Source organism: Chrysochloris asiatica, unplaced genomic scaffold (genome assembly GCF_000296735.1).
Source record: "Chrysochloris asiatica unplaced genomic scaffold, ChrAsi1.0 scaffold00203, whole genome shotgun sequence".
NCBI lineage: Eukaryota > Metazoa > Chordata > Mammalia > Afrosoricida > Chrysochloridae > Chrysochloris > Chrysochloris asiatica.
Window position 1 is genome coordinate 3,892,706 of NW_006408721.1, and position 10,672 is coordinate 3,903,377.

The following is a 10,672-nucleotide window of genomic DNA, read 5'->3' on the forward strand; positions in this document are numbered from 1 at the left end:
AGTTCAAACGGCTTTGCAGTCTGGTACATTAACCCACAGCGCCACACCAGGACTCCATATATATGGTGGTGGTGGTTATGTGCTATGGAGTTGGTTCTAATTCCTACAGAGATCCTCTTTAGGGTTTCTGAAGCTGTAAATCTTTACGCAATCAGAAAGCCTCATCTTTCTCCTTCAGAACAACTGGTAGTTTTGAACTGCTGATCTTAAGGTTAGCAGCCCGACTCGTAACCACTAGGCTATTAGAGTAAATAATAATAAAACACGCTGTTAACTGTGCATTTCCAGTCATCTGGGGCCAAGTTTTATAAGGATAAGCAAACCTCCTGTGAGCAATTGATGCTCCAACATCATAATACTCTGACATATCTAATCTAGACAATAAACTAGCTTGCTATCTAGGAACGTCTATTGTCACTGGGTATTTTCAACAAGTGTATGATGAATATGATGTGACTTTAATTTCTGTGGAGATATTTTGGAGGTGGAGGATCTCCCTATACTTTTTTATATTTAAGATGTAACAGAGTGAATTATGCCTTGAAAACCAATCAAGAAAAAAAACCTTTTCAAACCCCAAGCTTTGGGGGAGGTTGGTAATTCTCACAGCATTCCACCAGAGGGCACTACCTTCACATACCCTAGCTAAGCAAGCCTCTGGCTTGCCAACACAAGTAAACAAGTCTGGGGAGATCTTATTTAAAAGGAATGGGGGAAGGAAAAGAAGACGAGGGTAGGAAAAATACAAAATTGGACTAAAATATATATATTTATTCCAAAAAATATATATACCCCAGGGCTGTTTGCTTCCCTTTTAAAAACTGACATATGGGTGTGAAATAGATAGGGGTTCTAATCAACTAAAAGGAACTGGGAGGAGGGAGAAAGGACTGTGGAACCAGTTGAGGATATCTTTGAGAAAAGTATCAACTAAAGGACACACTCCAATCCAAATAATTTTTTTTATCATTATTACTCTAAATTTCCTAAACTTTTAAACATCTCAGTAACATTCCAACTGATCTATAAAGACAGATAGATCTGCATATACATTGAGAATAAAAAGCAAAATATATGTATGAAAATTTCAGTCACAAGAAGTTAAACTAGATAAGCAAAATCACCTCCAAATATTTCAAAGAGAACATGCCACTCGGCATTTTTCTGTTGTTGTTTTTTTACCCCAGTCATCCAGGGTTAGGAATACGTGGATGGCAGAAAGAGGATAAACAGTTAAGAGTTTAGTTACTAACTAAAAGGTTGGCAGTTCAAATCTACATTGAGGTGACTGGAAAGAAGCTACTACTGAAAAACTAGCCATGAAAACACTATAGCACACAGTTTCCCACATGGGGTTGCTACCAGCTGCAGTCGACTGAATAGCAACTGGTTTGATTTGGGGTTTTTTAATCTAGGCCTAAAAAGTAGTCTCAAGGAAAATATAAATTGAATGGCACGAAGAGTCTTGGTATAAACTTTAGGATAAACACTGACAGCTAACTGCCAGGTTGATGATTCGAACCACAATCACTCCTTGGAAATGCTATACAGGGTCACTGTGAGTCAGAACCAACTCAATGGCACTTAACATGTGAAGCAATGGGTAAGCAGCAATGTAGGATTCAGAAGTAAACAGGCTGATCCCTGACCTCTGTACTTTCCTCAGTAGATATAGAAGTATTTCAATATTTTAGAAGTGGTGGCCCAGGAGAACAGCACTCAAAGACTGAGGAGCCTGAAGGAAGAGAAACTGAAAAGGACTCTTACGGATTTATACTTCGGAAGCACATTGTTGTTGATAAGTATCATGGATGGAGTCGGTTCTGACTCATAACAACCCTGTATAGGGTTCCCAAGGAGCACCTGGTGGGTTTGAACTACTAACCTTGTGGTTAGCAGTCCAGTGCTGATCTTATAATGCCACAGCAGAATTCCCTTAGGCTGTGAAATAACACACAAATGTCATTTAAATAAGTTACTACATGTTCTCTGGTGGTTATGTGCCGTAGAGTTGGTTCTGACTCATAGCAATTCTGTACAGGGTTTCCCAGGCTGTAAATCCTTATGGGAGCAAAAAGCTTAATCTTTCTCCTTAGAACATCTGGTAGTTTTGAACTGCTGACCTTGCAGTTCACAGCCTGATTTGTAACCACAATGCTACTAGAGCTCCTACATGTTCTCTAGACCTGTCTTTTTATCGTTAAAATATGTTGTGAAGATCTACTTCTAGAATTTGTGATTTTAATTTTCACAGCAGGACTTATTTCCCCATGTTACTAGCTAAGTGAACTTGATTCTTGCCAACTCTCCAGTAGTTTCCTATTTGAGACAAGGTTTGGGGTAGAGTTCAAACAGACTCAAACCTTCAGTCACACTGTGTGACTTAGGAAATGGAGTTTTCCCTTTATTTCAATTATTTCAACAGGAATTCAACAAAACTTTATTGGGCCAAGACTTGAAATTCTCATTTCCTTAAATCCCTCAACAGTCAGAAGTATATAAAGGACAATTCCTGAGTCCATTATTTAGGTACTGAATTGAAGTATAACCTGGTCTTGTCTTCTTTTATTATGCCCAGTAAACTCTGGAAGGCTGGCCATTACAGTTTCTCCCTAAAATTTAAGACAAATGCCATCAACTTCTAGAGGTGTTGTTTTGGTAAGACTATGGCACTTAACAACAATAAATACTGTAATCTGGAGTCCTGGTGTGGTGCTATAAGATAAGCACTGGACTGCAAGGTCAGTTTGAACTGCAAGGTCAATGGTTCAAACTCACCATCCCCCCCTTGGAAACCCTATTTAGGGTCACTAAAGGAGATCTGGTAGTGTAGTGGTTACGAATCGGCCTGCAAACCTTAAGGTCAGCAGTTCGAAACTACCAGCTGCTCAACAGAAGAAAGATGAGGCTTTCTGCTCCCTTAAAGATTTACAGCCTTGGAAACGCCGTGCGGGGTCGCTGCGGCACTTAACAACCAGTCAGAATCAACTGGACAGTACTTATCAACATGCTGTTAATCTATACTTTTGGAGATAACTGGTATTGGTTTATTTATAAAACAAAACAAACAAGCAAACACATACACACACACACACACACACACATAAATCAGACTAGTTTATAATTGTGAGTTTCCAGGGTTTCCAGGATGTTCCTCCACCCAGAGTCTTAGTCACGTTTCTTTAGCCTGATTTAAGAGTTTCATTGAACACCTATGGAAATCATCCCAATATAGGGGACACTCTGTATCTCCAAACTGCATGTTATGGTTGAAATCTTGTTTCTAGCGACGAATAGAGAGCAAGGGAACCACAGAGACCCTGGGAAGACACTCAGATCCCTAGATCTGTTAAGTTAGTCACCCTCCAGTTGATTCGGATTCATGGGGACCCCACATGTGCAGACTAGAACTGCTCCATAGCAGCTGAACCATAGGGTTGGCAAGGTTGTGACCCTTTCAGAAGCAGGCTCCTGTCTTCCAAGGTGCCCTTTGTTGTTGTTATGTGCCTTGGAGTCGGTTCCAACTCATAGCGACCCTGTGCAGGGTTTCCGAGGCTGTAAATCTTTACGGGAGCAGAAAGGCTCATCTTTATCCCGCAGAACCGCTGGTAGTTTTGAACTGCTGACCTTGTGGTTCACAGCCTGATTCGTACCCACTAAGTGGGTTCAAACCACCAATTTTTTGCCTAGTAATTGAGAGCTTGGCCGTATGCATTGCCCAGGGACTCCTTGTCAATGAGACGGCTCCTGCTGTTGCTGCTGCTATGTGCCCTCCAGTCCGTTCCAACACACAGTGACCCTGTACAGGGTTTCTGAGGCTGCAAATCTTTATGGGAGCAGATCGCCTCATCTTTCTCTCATAGAGCACCTGGTGGATTCGAATTGCTCACCTTGTGGTTAGCTGCCCAGTGTATAACCCCCACTATGCTGTGAGACTGGATCCATTAAGAACCACAGGTAAAGCCCACCCAAGAGAAAGCCTTTCCTTCAGGCAGCAGAACAACACTGAAGGCATTCTTTTCATGTTTAACCATTTCTATAAATTTGGAGCAAAAGCTTTACCAGCAATGAGTCTCCCTCCACTTCACCTACCCTGTGGACATAGCTTCTCTGGACTAAAAAAGTGACCTCAAAGCACATGCGTTAGAAGCCGTCAGCTTTGAAACTGTATGTACCAAGATAGAAAAGTTCATGGGTTCAAGCATTCTAAGCCTTTTTTTTTTTTTTTTTTTTTTGAGGGGTGGATAGTGGGGGTGAGTGGAAATTTAGGGAAGAAAGGAAGGGGGAACAAAGGGTAGCAGACACAGCAAAGTCAAACTGGATGGAACAGGCCACTCCATGTCTAACTTCTCTAAATGTACAGTCTGGGTTGCTGGGGGCAAAGCAGCAAAAGGACTTTCTTCTGCTTTTTCTACCCTCATACATTCTTAAGTGTCCCTGGTCAGTCTTTGCACTCACTTGGGCTCTAATTCGCTTGATTTGAGAAAGTATGGTGCTGACCAAGGAGGACAAGGCCCCTGTTCATTCCTGAATGAGTTCAGTGATCATGTATTATGTTCCTATCCCTCACAAAGCATGCCCCTGGTCACATGAATGGATCAAAGCAAATCCATTTCCTTTCTTGGAAAAGCAACTCAAAGCACATGTTCTCTTGATGGTGCCGCTGTCATTTCTGTGTAATCAACAAATGTCATTTACTAAGCATTCACCCTGGACACTGTAGGGACTGGAGGAAAGATGAATAAACTGCTTAATAATATTAAACTACCTAATATGGAAAGTAGGCACTTGTGCCATAAAACAGATACCATAAACGACACAAACTGCATTTGTTTCTTTGTATTCCATTTTTTTCCATAATGCCATCCCCACTATAGGGATTGCTTGTAATGAGTGTACAAGGTGGCTCTGGTTTATGCTTTGGCAGTTTGTCATCACCTTCCCTTAGCCTCCCTCCAATAATTGATAAACTCAAGACTTTACAGAAAGCAGTGGGATAAAGATAGTTCACTGTGTCTCCAGGTCTAAGCTCACTTTCATAAAATTAATGGTGTGTTTCTCTGAGTCCTGGTGTGGCGCTATAGGAGAAACACTGGACTTCTAACCACAAGGTCGTTGGTTCAAACCCACCAATAGCTCCTCAGAAACCCTTGACAGGAACCCTGAGTCAGAAGTAACTCGATGGCACTTTACAACAACATACAGATGATTTTGGCCAGTAATAATTATATTGTTTCCTAAATACTTCCTATGGTCCAGGGACTACTGGAATGTCTTTTGCACATGTTATCAGAATTTACCCTTACAAGAAAGAATACGGTAAAAAGCCCATTGCCATCAAGCTGACTCCAATTCATGGTGATCACACGTGTGTGTGCCCGAGTAGAACTAGCCTTCATAGGATTTTCACTGGCTGATTTTTAGGAAGTATATTGATCACCAGGTCTTTTACCTGAGGTGTCTCTCAGTGCAGGAACTTCCAAACTTTGGGCTAGCAAGTTAACTGTGCCACTCCGGGGCTCCACAATAATAACTATTGTTAGCCCAATTTTACAGGCAAGGAAACAGAGCCTGTACTACAAGTAGCAGCTCAGTCAACACAAAGCTAGTAAAAGGTAAAGCCCTGTTTCCAATTTAGGTTGGTCTGAAGTGAAGTCCAGCCTTTAGCCACCACATTCAACGGCAGCACTGAAACTTAACACAGAATACCTTACATTTATGCAAGGTGCTTTAGTATGTCCAAAGTATCATCAGTCTGAAACATTCCAAAAGCTCCTGTTTGATACGAATGCTGTCTCCTTCATCTAAAAGCATTACAGTATTAGACACAATTTTAAAGAGATATATATGATTGACCTAAAAAGCCAAGTTATGTGTATGTGGTTGCAGGCAACATTTCTTTTCCATATTTGAGGTACAAAAATTAATCAGAAAGATTATTTTTCCTTCCTTACAGAAACACTTCAAAGTCTCAGAGGCTGGAGCTCCCAAATGATGCAATAAAGGGTAGATATATCATCAGGTGGTGTTAAGACAATAAAAATAAAATGGCCAAGGAACAGGACTGCTAACAATAACAATATTTTAAACATATGACTATTATGTATCTGTTGACAAGCATCCATTTCCAAGACTGCATTTACATACACATTTTCTCCACCATCATGGCAAGGTTGACTGAGAGAAGCAAAGAGTACTTATTCCCCATTTTACAGATGAAAAAGAAGGCATAAATTACCTGAAAAGCAAAACCGGGTAATCTGTTTAAGGGAATCTATTTTTTTTTAGGAATCTTGGATTATCAAGCAAACAAAGAAGATCTCTTTTCTTTCAGCTACCCTTGGGGAACATTTTGCACATACAATTTCAAATCTGATGGGCAGCTCTAAAGGTCCCTTTGTTGTTGTCTTAAGTACCTTGGAGTCGGTTCCGGTTCCGACTAACAGTGACCCAGTATAGGGTTGCACAGGAGCGGCTTGTGACTTTAAACTGACGACCTTATAGTTGAGTGCTTGTCCTATGGCGCCACACTAGGACTCCTAAGGTCTCTTTTAGACTGAGTTATTTTACACACGAGGAAACTTGGGCCCAAAGAGGCTGCTGAGTAACTTGACTAGTCTGACAGAGACCTATCCGACATGTCTTCAGGCTTTGTTTCTTCTCAATAGAATCATAAACTCAGCAAACTGATTTAAAATATTTAATAGCAGACTTTTGTTCACTCCCCCAAACCCAGAGAGAGCTTCTTCCAGGCCTGCTCCCCAGACATTTGCAGCACCCATTAACTCCAGGCAAGCTCAGGGCTCCCCTTAAACCCTCACCCCGAGTTCTCTAACACCACAAGCAGGCTTGGCGGGGTGTGGTGGGGTAGGGGGTTCGCTAAAATTCAAAGTCAAAATGTTTGCTTGGTCCAGAATTTCTACCGGCACCCTGGAGTCTCCGGTATGACTATAGAAGATCAAACTCTCCTAGAAAAACTGTACAACCTGATGGCAGCAGGGGCGGCTGCCCGGGAGGTTTTCTAGGAGTTTCGGGACTCGGGAGTGGGGCTGCAGGGACCGCCTCAAGTCAAGGTGGTCGGGGCTGGGCGCTGCCACTGCCGCCGGACGGTCAGCGGTTGTTTGTCTCCAACTAGCCACAGGCGGGGTCCTTCCTCCGCTGCAACTGGCGCGCTCTGCTTACAAGTCTTTCTGCTTTGCTCTTCCCCAGCCCCTCCACTCTCCACCCTGGCCCCCTCCCCCACGTCCCTTTCTCTTTCTTTCTTTCCTGGCTAGCGCTCCCCACCCCGCGGCGCCCGCACGGCTGCTCGCCCAATGGCCACGGTGCACCGGCGCACATCATCTGATCAGCCCGGACTCCCGGCCGCTGGAAGCCAATCAGGACGCCGGGGGCGGTCCCTGACCGCTGATAAAGGGTGCCGAGCTCAGAACGGTTCTGCAGAGCCGAGAATGGAAGTGAAACCGAGCGTCTAACCTGTACACCTGGCCATCTCTCCGCTTCTCACCTCGCTCTCGAGGCCTGCCCGCCCTCCAGCCTGCTCGCCGTCCAGGTAAGCAAGCTCCGGTTCCCCCCGGGGCACGGACGGCCGAGCGCTCGGCCCCCAGACGCCTCCCCCGCCGTGGCGTCCTGGCCTTTCTTCGTTCCTCTTTGGCCCCGTCCTTCCTCCAGCCCTCCTCTGCTTTCGGTCTCCCGAAGGGTGTCGGAGACGCCCGCGTGCTTCCGTCGTCGATAAAGCCAGGCTGGTCTGGGTGGCCATTTGTGGGGCGCGCCCTTCTCACGGTTTTGAGAAGGGCTGGGAGGAGGTTGTTTTGATCTCCCTTGCTTAGCTGCGGCCCACAGGGACGCCCCTGGAGGCCTTTCTGCGGGCGGAGCTGTCGACCCCCTGCCTGGGCCCGGATCCCTGGGCTCGGGGTGTAGTGCAGGTTGTGGATCGAGGGGCTGTGTGTCCCCACTGGAGCGCACGCTGGGCTCGTGGTATGCGCGGGCGCCTCGCTCTTTTCCGCGCTTTGGGGAGATCGTCGTGGTATTCTATAGCCGCCTACGTTGAAGCGAATAATCCAGAGTATTGTGTTTGCGCTTCTGGCCCCTGCCCTGGAGTCCCGGGAAAATTCTGGGCCTTTCACTTATGACCAAACAATGGGGAACCCGGGGTCGCGACGTTAGCCGGCGGAGCCGCGGCTAGAGGAGAGGCCGGGCCGAGGCGGCAGCCGCGCCGCCCCTCCCTTCCTCCTCCCGTCGCCGCCCCGCTCCCCCAGCCTCTGCCCTCGGAGGGGGATGGCCCCCTTAATGAGGCCCTAAGATCCGGACCCCGGCCGGAGGGGCGGGGCGCTGACGTTCGGGACCTTTCTAGGGGAAAGGGCTGTTCTCAAAGTGGATTCCAACTCCCCCGGGGGCAGAAAGCGGGGCTACACCCCTAGCCGCAAAGCCACAACCAAGTACGATGTGGACGACACGGATTCGCAGTCCTCGGGGTCCCCCTCCAACTGCTTCGGATTCCTGGCCTATTCCGTGAAATCCGGAGAGAAAGCGCGACTCAAAATTAGGACTTTAAACCATCAGCCAGTCTTTTCTAGCGTCACTCGGCCCGAGCGCTCTCAGTCTCCGTCTCCAACTGCAACTCCGTCGCCCTCACCCAAAAAACTACGGTGTGTGGACCAGCGAGAGCCGGAGATCGAGGAGAATCCTGAATACAGGCCAAAAAAGAGGAGGGCTAAAGTAGAAAGCGGCCCCAGAAATATTACCGAATTCCGGTGGTTGGGGTGAGTGACGAGCAAAGAGGACTCCGGAGCCAGATATGACCTGTCAAGTCTTCTAGATGTAGTAGACACGTGTTGTTGGGTCTCCTCTAAGACTTGACAGATGAGGTTCTCCTCCTCCCCAAGGGGGAAGGGTGAGGCTGTTGGAAGAAGCAGCAGTTATGTTTTCAGCTGGGCAAACATGGATGGTTGCCCATAGAAACTTTGCCACTGTACTTGAGAAAGTTGCCCAAGTTATTGAAGGAGAACAATATGTTCCCTTTGCAGCCACCCTGGGCCTTTGGGGGTTGTGGGGAGGAGGGAAAGAACGTTTCCTCTTGTTGAAGCTGTTTTTGTAGCCTTAGAGTTTCTCTTCTTGCAGGAGTTTTGTGGCATGAAAAGAACTTGTTTTTAGCATGAAAAGAACTTTTGAAATTCCAGATCTTCTTGGTTTAGACATTGTCTACTGTTGTTAGATGCCATCAAGTTGTTTTCCTGGCCCTATGCACAGCAGAAGGAAGAACTGCCAGGGCTTGTGCCAGCTTCACAATTTGAGCCCACTATTGCTGCCATGGAGTGTCAACTGTCTTGAAAGTCTTCTCCTTTTTTTGCTGACACTTCACTTACCAAGCCTGAGATCTTGGTTTAGCAGTGGGAATTCCTAATTATTTAAAAAGTTGCTCTAGTGGTACTGGAGTATCTGGGAGATGTTGTGGGTTTGGTTCCAGATCACTCACTGCAGTCAGCCAGATGTCATCGCCATAAAATGAGTCACGTGACCTTTTGATGTTGGTTTGTTTGTTTCCCAGTACATGTAAATGTTATGGTTACACTTGTACTGTAGTTTATTAAGCATGGAATGGCATTATGGAAATGTTTGAAATATTGTGATAATTACCAAAATGTGACACAGAAATTTAAAGTGAGCACATGCTGTTGGAACAATGACACCAATAGACTGACTTGATGCAAGTTTACCACAAACCTTCAGTTTGTAAACACAGTTATCATTAAAATGCAGTAAAGCAAAGTACAATAAAATGCATCATGCTTGTATTGTCATTCTCAAACTTAAATATGAGCCCATGTTCTGAAATGAGAATTTAGCATCAGACCAGTAGAAACATGCTCACCTTGGAATAAATTTGGGTTGCTAGTTGTTGTTATGTGTTAATGTGGTAAAAACTGCAATCCTTTTATTTCATTTTTATAGAACACCTTGAGTTGTCTTATTCTTTTAGCCTTGTATTTCATCCTTAGATCTAAATGTTTGGGTCAGTTCCTGAAAAAGAAGGGAGAAATCTCCAAAAAGCCACTTTTATTAAGACCACAACTAGAATGAAAAGCAAAGGGGTGGGGGGTGGAACTCACCCAGAAAACATAGCAGCAAAATCTTTCTGTGTCTGTATTAGTATTACACCTTGGTTTTGTAAACTTCTGAATCCTAGTAGTTTATTTTTGCCTGTAGTATCTTAGTATAAAATGCTTTCTAAATAATTCTTTTGCCTTGGCTACACTGAAGGGACAAAGGTTAGTCCTCACAAGTCTAGATTCTAGCTTGGTGGAAGCCTTGAATTTGAAGGAGCTACAGAACATCAACCTCGGAACCCAAGGATGCAGAGAAGAGGGCTTAAGGGGGTTACCACCAATGCTTTGGTCTTTTCTCCAGCAAGTACCTTTATTTTCTTCAGCAGGTGGTGATCACATTTTTATAGTCCCTCTACAAAGAGATTTCTTTATCTAACAAAAAACTTTAATCCCTTTGGAAAGCAGATTAGATAAATACACCTGTGGGTGTGTGACTTCAAAGTGGACTCTGACATCTTAAGGGTGGTGGTCTCCTTTGCTTTCGTTGGCCCTCTTGAACCGATACCACAGGGAATTTGCATTTGCTGTTCTTTACCTTTTTTTTTTTTTCCCCCTCTCCCCAGAACATC